A 9,636-nucleotide genomic window follows, 5' to 3' on the forward strand; every position below is an offset into this window, starting at 1 on the left:
TAGGTCTGCTAACAATGGGGCACAATTGGTACCCATGGAAATTCACACAGATTGTTACAGGGTCTGCGTCATCTGTTTCATATCTAATATATTTTAATGGAAATGGACACTGATGGTAACCAAACAACAAAACGCGAGGACTTTAATTTTTCTATAGTCAACTATCCTTACTTATGTAGCAATATACCTTCATCACCTGAATATTGTATTTTTGTCTCTCAGGTAATTCCATACACAAGTATATAACAAGACTACTACAGTCGCACCTGCTGTTACGGCCACCTTTTATCAGCGGCCACTCGCCATGAGCGGCCAGTTTTAATCCCGCCCGTTTAGTTTTACACTATATTTTAACTGATTTAAGCGGCCACCTGTCTAACGCGGCCAGCGGCCACTGTTTTTAGGTCCCGTGGCTTCAACATGCCTGTTTTCAACGGCCATTTTGTCTGTTTTGTCACATGACTTTTGAATCTGACATGTGACCCCGTATCGAAAGAAGCCAAACTTCGAAAGCTGATAATGAGTTAATGACAAATAATTGAGTGTGTTATTTGGAGTCTGCTGAGATTTAATGTCAAAATTGATTATCATAACACCTGTTTTGTGTTGTTTATATATCGACACGTACTTATATACTTCATTACAAAGTCATTGTATATGGCCAGTCTTGCGCGGAACAGCTTAACATGTGCAGCAATTAGCCGGTAATATGCACTTTTGTTCCTAGAAAATTTCTTTGAGATAATAAAACGGGTTCTTAATATACTAGTATATAAGAATGGAATTTTGATACTTTTTTAAAAGGTAAAACATCGGCTATCGTAGTTCAGTAAGTAGCCTTTGTACGGAAACGCTACTTCTGTTTGTTTACTGCATTTAATCCCTTGAAAATTATCATTTGGGCGTATTTAGCAGAAAATGTTTTGTTCTTAATCCCTTGATAGATATATGGAATTAAAATGGCCATTTAAAATTAATATAAACTGTTTATTTAGCAATCCGAGCTGTGCATTCACCATCTCTGTGTACGCCGCCATTACAGATGCTATTAATAAATCTGTGCAATAGAGCCAAAATAAAAATACTCGATGTTTTTCCCCCATTAATTTGAAACCTGGAATAAGAGGCCACCTGTCTTTAGCGGCCAGTTTGGCATTGTCCCACAGGTGGCCGCTTAAAACAGGTGCGACTGTATATGCTTTGAGGTTTTAAGGCTTGTACTACTATAATCATTAAGAGTCACAGAAAGTTCATAATGATTGGAGATAGGGTTGGGATAGTTGAATATTACCTTGATATCTTTCCAGAAAACATTTTAAAAAGAAACGTGAAAAGAAGAATCGGGGGAACAATAATTTGTTTAAGATAAGTTTAAATCAAGATATTGTAAAAGTCGTTTGAAATTCTAAATTGGTGAAACTTTATTTAACGTGTTAGCGAAAGAAAGCTGATATATAAATGAAATAAATTTCTAAATTATTGTATTTGAAAAATCTAAATTTTAATAAGTAATTGCTTAACTCAATACAACGCTTTTTAAGCTCCCTTTTGATAAAAGCTGAAGTGAGTTTTACTATATAATTTGTCGTCAGTCTCTCCGTCTGTCAGTTTGTAAAAGTTTATAGTTTTTACTTTTCCAGGATCTCACGACCAATTTCAACCACACTTGGCACAGAGCATCCATATGGAAGGAAAATCTCAATAGTAAAAAGAGCATAACGTTTTTCATAGAGAAAATAACTATGAAGCTGTAAAAAAGTGTCTCACTTTATATCTTTTTTTCAAGGACAAAAATTGCTATTATTTTCAACAAAGCTTTGTGAAACGCATTTTGAAAAATTGAAGCACTTTAAAAAAATATCAAAATAATAAAAATGTTTTAGTTTTAGGGCAAATTAATTAATGCACTTAAAAATGCACGCTTCAAAGCGCGTTGATAATGTTGATATTAACGCATTTTCATAAAAAATAAGCAGAATTCCTTTGATATATTCTTAAGACTTTCATATATGATAAATTATTAGTATAACCAAGGTTAGCTCGATGGGATATTCATGAAAGAAAGTCTTTTCTTTTAAGTGTAATTGTAAACTTTTAAAATAATGTTATGTACAGATTATATTTTTCAAAATCATATAAGTTGCGAAGATTTATGGTGTGCGTTTATGTTTTATGTTGTTACATGTAAATTGTTAAAGCTGAATACATAAATGTTATTTTTATATCTTAAATAGAGTATTGCATATTCTGGGGATGACATATTTTCTTAACGGTACACAGTTTTAGTCATTGCTGCGTTTGCAATTAGTGTTCTGTTTATGGATACGGTATTAAATTCGATATGTTTTATAAAATCCAGGTTTTTATTATTGCTTTGAATAACTAATCAAAATAGCTGATCCAGAAGAAAGAAATGATATTTGTTTGACTGAATATTGTCGTCGCTTTCATGAAACGTATTTGTTTCTTTAATTTTTATGTCCTAGTTTTCTTTAATACTATACATTTGAATTCGGTGTTTATTTTATCTCTATGCTTGCATTGAAAATCTGTGACGTTAAATTTTCTATTACACACGTCAAATGATTATGGCATATGAACACACGTAAATGTCATCATGCTACGAAAGCCGAGAAGGATCATTCGAGATTCGAGATTCAAAATACGAGATTCGAAATACGAGATTCAAGAATCGAAATTCGAGATTCAATATCTAAATTAACCAATCAAACAATGGATCTGAAACCCGTATCCTAGCAACATCAAACTGTTCTAAAAAAAGATCATTAGTACATGCTCTTTCCTACAAATAAATGTATTAATAGCTCTTATGTAATGATTATAAAATGGTTAAATTAACATTGATGAATTAACCCCACACAATATAAACAATTAAATTAGTAATAACACTGTTGGCTTTGCGAATCTATGTGATTTTGTTTTTCCTGTATGTATTCCCCCCCCCCCCCGAACCATTTTAACCCGTAGTGTATTCGCCCCAACTGTGTAAAAATCGGCTCGCGAAAAAAGATCTGTTTAATCTAAATAATTAAAACTGAGTGTGGTTTTAGCTATGAAACGAAATTCAATGAAATAATGTATCAACCAACACGGTCATGAGTTTATGGAATTTCTAAATGAAACAAAGTTTTGCGTATTGAACGGCAGATACACGACCGATGACAATTTTACGTCGATCTCGAGGAAGGGAAAAGCGGTGGTCGACTACATTTGCATTCCTCAAGACTCGTTTAAAAACATCAAATCATTTGCTGTAATGACGATACAATCAATTGTAGACAGGCTAAAACTCTATACCCTTATCAATGAAAAATCAAGGCTGCCCGACCACTCTGTTCTTGTGTGTGAGCTTATGGTCACGGGTCATAGCATTTTTTCACGCTCGCCTGAGAGAAAAATTGAACAACAACAACAACAACAACAGAAAACCCGTTTCAAACTGAATTGTGTACCTGCTGATTTTATGAGCAATGAAAAAAACAAACTTGCATTGATAAATATTATTGAAGAAATTGAAGCGTGCAGGGAGACACAGATCAACGTTGATGATATATACAATAAATTATGTACTACTATCATAAACGAAATGAACAACACTATTCCTAAATTAGAAACCAAGTCGGCAAAAAAGCGTTTCAGAAACACAAAACCTTATTGGAACGACCATCTGAAGGACCTATGGGAAAATATGTCATCTAAAGAGAAAGATTTCCTTAAATGCGATGGAAATCGCAATATGAGGGCAAAACTACGTTGCGAATACACCCGGGCTCGAGATTTGTTTGACAAGACATTGAGGCAAACAGAACGAGAATACAGACGATCAAGTGCCGTAGAAATAGAAAACATGTGCACGAAAAACCCGAACGATTTCTGGGCAAAAATTCGCAATCTCGGTCCGAAAAACAAAAAAGTTATACCACTTGAAATCGTAGACGAAACGGGAATGATTATAAATGATGAGAAAGTTGTGCTAAACAAATGGTGTACTGATTTCAAAAATTTGTACAACGGAAGCGACAGCGATGATTTTGACCAAGGGCACTTTGAACAAGTGAGGGCACATAAACACTTAATAGAGTCAAGAATAGACAATCCGACATATTCGCCAAATGAAACACTGAACAGAAACATTTTATTTGATGAAATAAACCGTTTAGTTTCCAAAACCAAATCGAAGTCTGCAAGTGGTTACGACGAGATACCTTATGGAGTGTTAAAATCTCCAAAAGTCATAGAAACGTTGACGCGACTATTTCAGTTGATCCTTGATACAAGTATTGTTCCATCAGTTTGGCGTAAAGCAATCATATGTCCGATTCTCAAAGATGCATCAACAGATCCTAGAATTCCTATGAACTATAGAGGAGTTAGTCTCCTCTCCTGTATCAGCAAAATATACAGTGCCTTTATCAATCAGCGTATTACAAGTCACCTGGATGCACATGAAGTATTAGCTGATGAGCAAAACGGTTTTCGAAAAAACAGGTCGTGTGAAGATCACGTATTCACGTTGAATTCTGTTATTCGAAACTCAAAATCACTATTCGTAGCTTTCATTGACTTACGAAAATGTTTCGATTTCATTGACAGAGAAATGATGCTGTACAAATTATTAGTACATGATATTGATGGTAAAGTGTACAACTCTGTGAAAAGTATTTACCAAAACTCAGAATCGTGTGTGCGGTTAAATGGCCAGCTTACCAATTGGTTCTCTTGTAACACTGGAGTGAAACAAGGAGATAACCTGTCTCCCACATTGTTTTCGATATTATAAATGACCTTGTTCAAGACATTAATGAACTCGGTCTTGGCGTGGATTTAGGGGGAAAGAAGCTGTCGCTTTTACTGTATGCAGACGACATAGCAATGATAGCGAAATCCGAAGCGGAACTTCAACGGATGTTAGATAAGCTTCACCAATGGTGCAAACGCTGGAGAGTTCTTATCAATACGAATAAGTCCAAGTGCGTTCACTGTAGGAAAGGCAAAATTAAAAGATCGAACTGCAATTTCACTATCGGTAGTAACGCCCTAGAGACCGTGGATCATTACAAATACCTAGGAGTGACATTCAATTACAATAGCTGCTTCAATAGCAACGCAGAACTATTAGCTAAGAGTGGCGGCCGTGCACTTGGACAAATCATCGCCAAAATACATAATAACAAATATTTTAGTTTTACGTCGTATGAAAAACTATTTTCCTCGTGTGTTGCCCCTATCCTAGACTATGGAGCTGGTGTGTGGGGCTACCGTAAGTTTCAGGCTATAGACAATATACAGAACAGGGCAATAAGATACTTCCTGGGAGTTCACAGATTTACTCCAATTGTGTTCCTTTACGGTGACGTAGGCTGGCTCCCGAGTCAATTTCGACGGTGGCTCTGCATGTTGAGATACTGGAACAAGCTGATATGTTTTGAGGATGACCGAATAACAAAGAGGGCCTTTAATCTAGACTATGAACGATGCCGTGATAACTGGTGTAGTGAAGTGAAACACATTATGAACCAGATTGGAATAGGGCAATATTACGACACCAAATGCGCTATTGATTTGGGCTTGGTGGAAACGCATCTTACGAATTTCTACTCGGAAATATGGAAAGACTCATTGGAGAACGTACCAAAATTACGAACGTGCAAGACCTTCAAGAACGATTGTGGCTTAGAAAATTATGTATCGTTTAATCTGAGCAAAGCGGAAAGATCTCACATGGCTCAACTTAGATCAGGGATCCTTCCATTAAGAATCGAGACAGGGCGATATGTAGGAGAACCTCCAAACGAGCGATTATGTACTCTTTGTACCCAACAAGAAACTGAAAATGAACTACACTTTGTGTTAGACTGCCCGTTTTATAACCAATATCGAACTGAGATCCTTGGCGAACAGCTACTATCACCAGCACTATTGAATCGTGATAGACAATACGTGTTTACCTATTTAATGGGCCATAAATTTAGACAATTATCAAAATTCGTTGTGAAAGCATTCCGAATTCGGAGACAACCTCTTTATAGATAATTTATTCATTCCATGATATAAACTTTGATGTAACATTGTGATTTAATATGTACCATAACCCAAATATAAGTTAATAATTGATACACCTTGTATAAAGCGTGATGAACTATAACTGTTAATATTACAAAGGTGACTTATAGGCCCAATGGGCCGGGTGCCCAATATTCATGTACAAGTAGTTGTTATAAAATTTGTATCATACGGCACAATTGAACATAATATGCACATGTCACTATAATAAATAATTTACTTACTTACTTTACTTACTAATCGACATGTCAAAATATAGGTTATGATAAAGTTGTAAACCATAGAAGATATAATGATTTACAACCTCAACGACAACAATCCAGATAGGAATAGTGTATTGTAGGGTATCAATGTCATTGTCGATATGAGAGAGAGAGAGAGAGAGAGAGAGAGAGAGAGAGAGAGAGAGAGAGAGAGAGAGAGAGAGAGAGTTTTGTAGTGTCATATTCAATTTTGATTTAGAATTTGAAATTGTTTTATTTGATACAAGCATATACAGACAATTAAGCCTCTCAAAGGAGAAAAGAGGAGGTAGCTAGGGTAGGGCAGACGTGTGATTTACATCGACTTTCTCTCTCTCTATCTCTCTCTCTCTGTCTCTCTCTCTCATCACCTAGCATTTCCTTTTCCGTGAAGGGGTTTGGGGTAATTGTGATGTCTTACATTAGCTAGCGAAAATGATAAAAAAAAACCCATGACATTTTCTTTAAATTGTGTGGGGATGTTGTACTCAATAATCTGTTTTTAGTAAATAAATTTCGGGGGGGGGGGGGGGGGGGGCTATAAAGTCCTAATTTAATTTGTCAGTTATTCTGTCCCCACTTCGTACTTTCTTCGTTTTCCAGGCTTTTGTTTTTTGATTTGGCTCGGCAAATTAATTTCAAACTTTCTGTGTAGCTCCATAACGATGCACTATAGATAAATTATGAGTAGTTTTACTTTTGATACACAGGTATATATATATGTATATATCCGTACTTGATTAAATTTGACTCTTTTAATCGGATTTAATGTTCCAATAAATATAGGGTAGGAAAGAGTAGACGGGACCTTTTTGCGCATATCCTACTGTACCATTTATTCAACACAGGTATTAGCACTCATCGAGTTCGACTTTCATTTTTTTATCCACTGGTTTTATTAATTTTTGAAAATATTTCGAATTTATGGCCTAATTATATATAAATTAGAGCTGCGCTGATGCATATATTAACCCAAATGGACCAAAATATAACTAAATGAATCTAAAAAATTTGACAAAATTAGTTTTAAACGATTCATTTTTCAATTCTAATCGGGTATGTCCTTTAGAAAAAATCTTGAACCACACACATGTTTAGCAAATAAAACGACAATTGTTTCATTTTTTATGGGGAGGGGTGGTGCCGGTAAAAGACATGTATTGTTTGTGGCAGTTGGGCTATACTCTCATTTGTTATAATAGGTAATGCTACATATTGATTTTTGACCCGCGCGATAGTTTAAAACATTTTTCAAAGCATTTAATGTAATTCAACCGATCATTTTTGGAAATAATTTTTCTGGATCCCCGCCTGATACGTCCACCTCCATGTACATTAGAATGACATGTACGTTGACCATATGTAAACATTAACTTAATCGGCTATGTTATGTGACGATTACATTTTTTATAAATGTATTTGCAGGATAGGTAACAAATAATAGCCTATTTGTTGGTTTCCGCACTGGTTATTTGAGATAATTTGCCGCCATCTTCTATGCATTCCCCACACCACACACAGTTTCTTTATTTGGTGTTCTGTGTGTATGGCGACAAATTGGTAAATTTGCACTTCTCGTCCCTTGTAGCTTTACTCTGATAACATTTTATCTGGCTAAGTGTAATGTAGTAGCATATTAAGTACACACATTTTTGCAGTGCTTATTTACATCTTTAGAGAGTTACTTACATACAAAGTAAACTTTTGTATGATTTATATGCAATTATTGTCAATTTTGAATCGTGGGGGGCGGGGGGGGGGGGGGTAGGAAACTACAGAGACACTTAACTTGGGTGTGATACATATGCCTGTCTATACCTTCTATTCTTTCTTGTTGATATATCAATGAATGAATTATAACAAACTACAACAATAGATTTTGAAAAATTCATGCACAATCAAATTTTTAAAATTGTACAGAATATGTATCCTTCTATATTGAAAAAAATGCCAAAAGTAAGACTCATAAGAAGTTGTTTACTCAAGAAAAGGGAAAAACAATTTGTAATAATTAATAATTCCGTATGATGTGATAATATTTCAATGATTATGTTATAATCATAGTACTAGTGTATGCCTGTATACATAAAAAACGATAGTAATGCTTCTATTTATTGGTGAAACCTGGACTAATTATTTATATTTAGATTAAAACATGTTTTAGATACTAATCTTCATGCGCGGAGGGGGTCTATAAAGGAGGGGGTCAGGGGGTCTGGACTTTCCTCGGGAAAATTGATGCTTATTTAATTTACATAGTAAAATTATTGAAAATTGGCCTAGGACCCCCCTACCGAAAAAAAAATTGGCTCCGCTTATGAAGCTCTCTATCATAACCACATTTTTACACAAAAAGGGTGAATAAAGCCGGGGTTTAAACTATTGGTGGTGAAATACCCCAGGGTTCAAACGCATCAGGTGGAAATGCACCAGGGCAAACAAAATCACTTAGATCTGCGAAACACATTGCATTATTACTAGTCTACTTGAATATTCTATATGTAAAATTATTTAGTTAGCTAGGGAGAAGTAAACATAGCATTTATTTGTATATAAGATCATGTACTAATAATCTTTATTTAGAACAGTTTGATGTCGCTAGGATACGTGTTTTCAGATCCTTGATTTGATTGGTTAATTAGATATTGAATCTCGAATTTCGAATCTTGAATCTCGTATTTCGAATCTCGTATTTTGAATCTCGTATCTCAAATGATCCTTCTCGGCTTTCGTATCATGCGTTTTAATAGATTTATAATTGTAAGATGAAATGAAACCTGCAAACTAACAATCAATTTGATATGTACTTTTGAAAAATAATCTTTTAATCATTCCTATTTGATTTTAAAAAAAGAGCTCTCCCGGCAAAGATTCTAGCACTAAGGTTTTTGCCGCGGAAGCGCATTAAATAATATGATTAATGACCGTTCCATCTATTATTCGTATCCCTGACAAAAAGCGTATATTATTACATTTATCACCATATTGTGATACATGCTATTAATTTCTGTGGAAGCGCGACAACTCCGCATCATTGTTTATTTCAAACGTCCTTGAAACTATGATTTTGGCATATAAACATTGTTTCATACGACTTAGCCTCTAATTGATACTAATTTATCAGACGACAATTACAAGGCAGACGGGCAGCTTGAAAATTTCATTAAAATTTAAATCGATCGACATCAAGTCAAATGCCTCATAAAGCACAAGAAAGGCAACCAAAACGTACGAAAAAACCCGGCAAAACGAATTAGAACGCCGAGCCGAAGGATTATCGAGGCTACATCGGCTGCGAGCGAGACCAGTG

The sequence above is a fragment of the Crassostrea angulata genome, chromosome 7 (assembly GCF_025612915.1).
Source record: "Crassostrea angulata isolate pt1a10 chromosome 7, ASM2561291v2, whole genome shotgun sequence".
Lineage (NCBI taxonomy): Eukaryota > Metazoa > Mollusca > Bivalvia > Ostreida > Ostreidae > Magallana > Magallana angulata.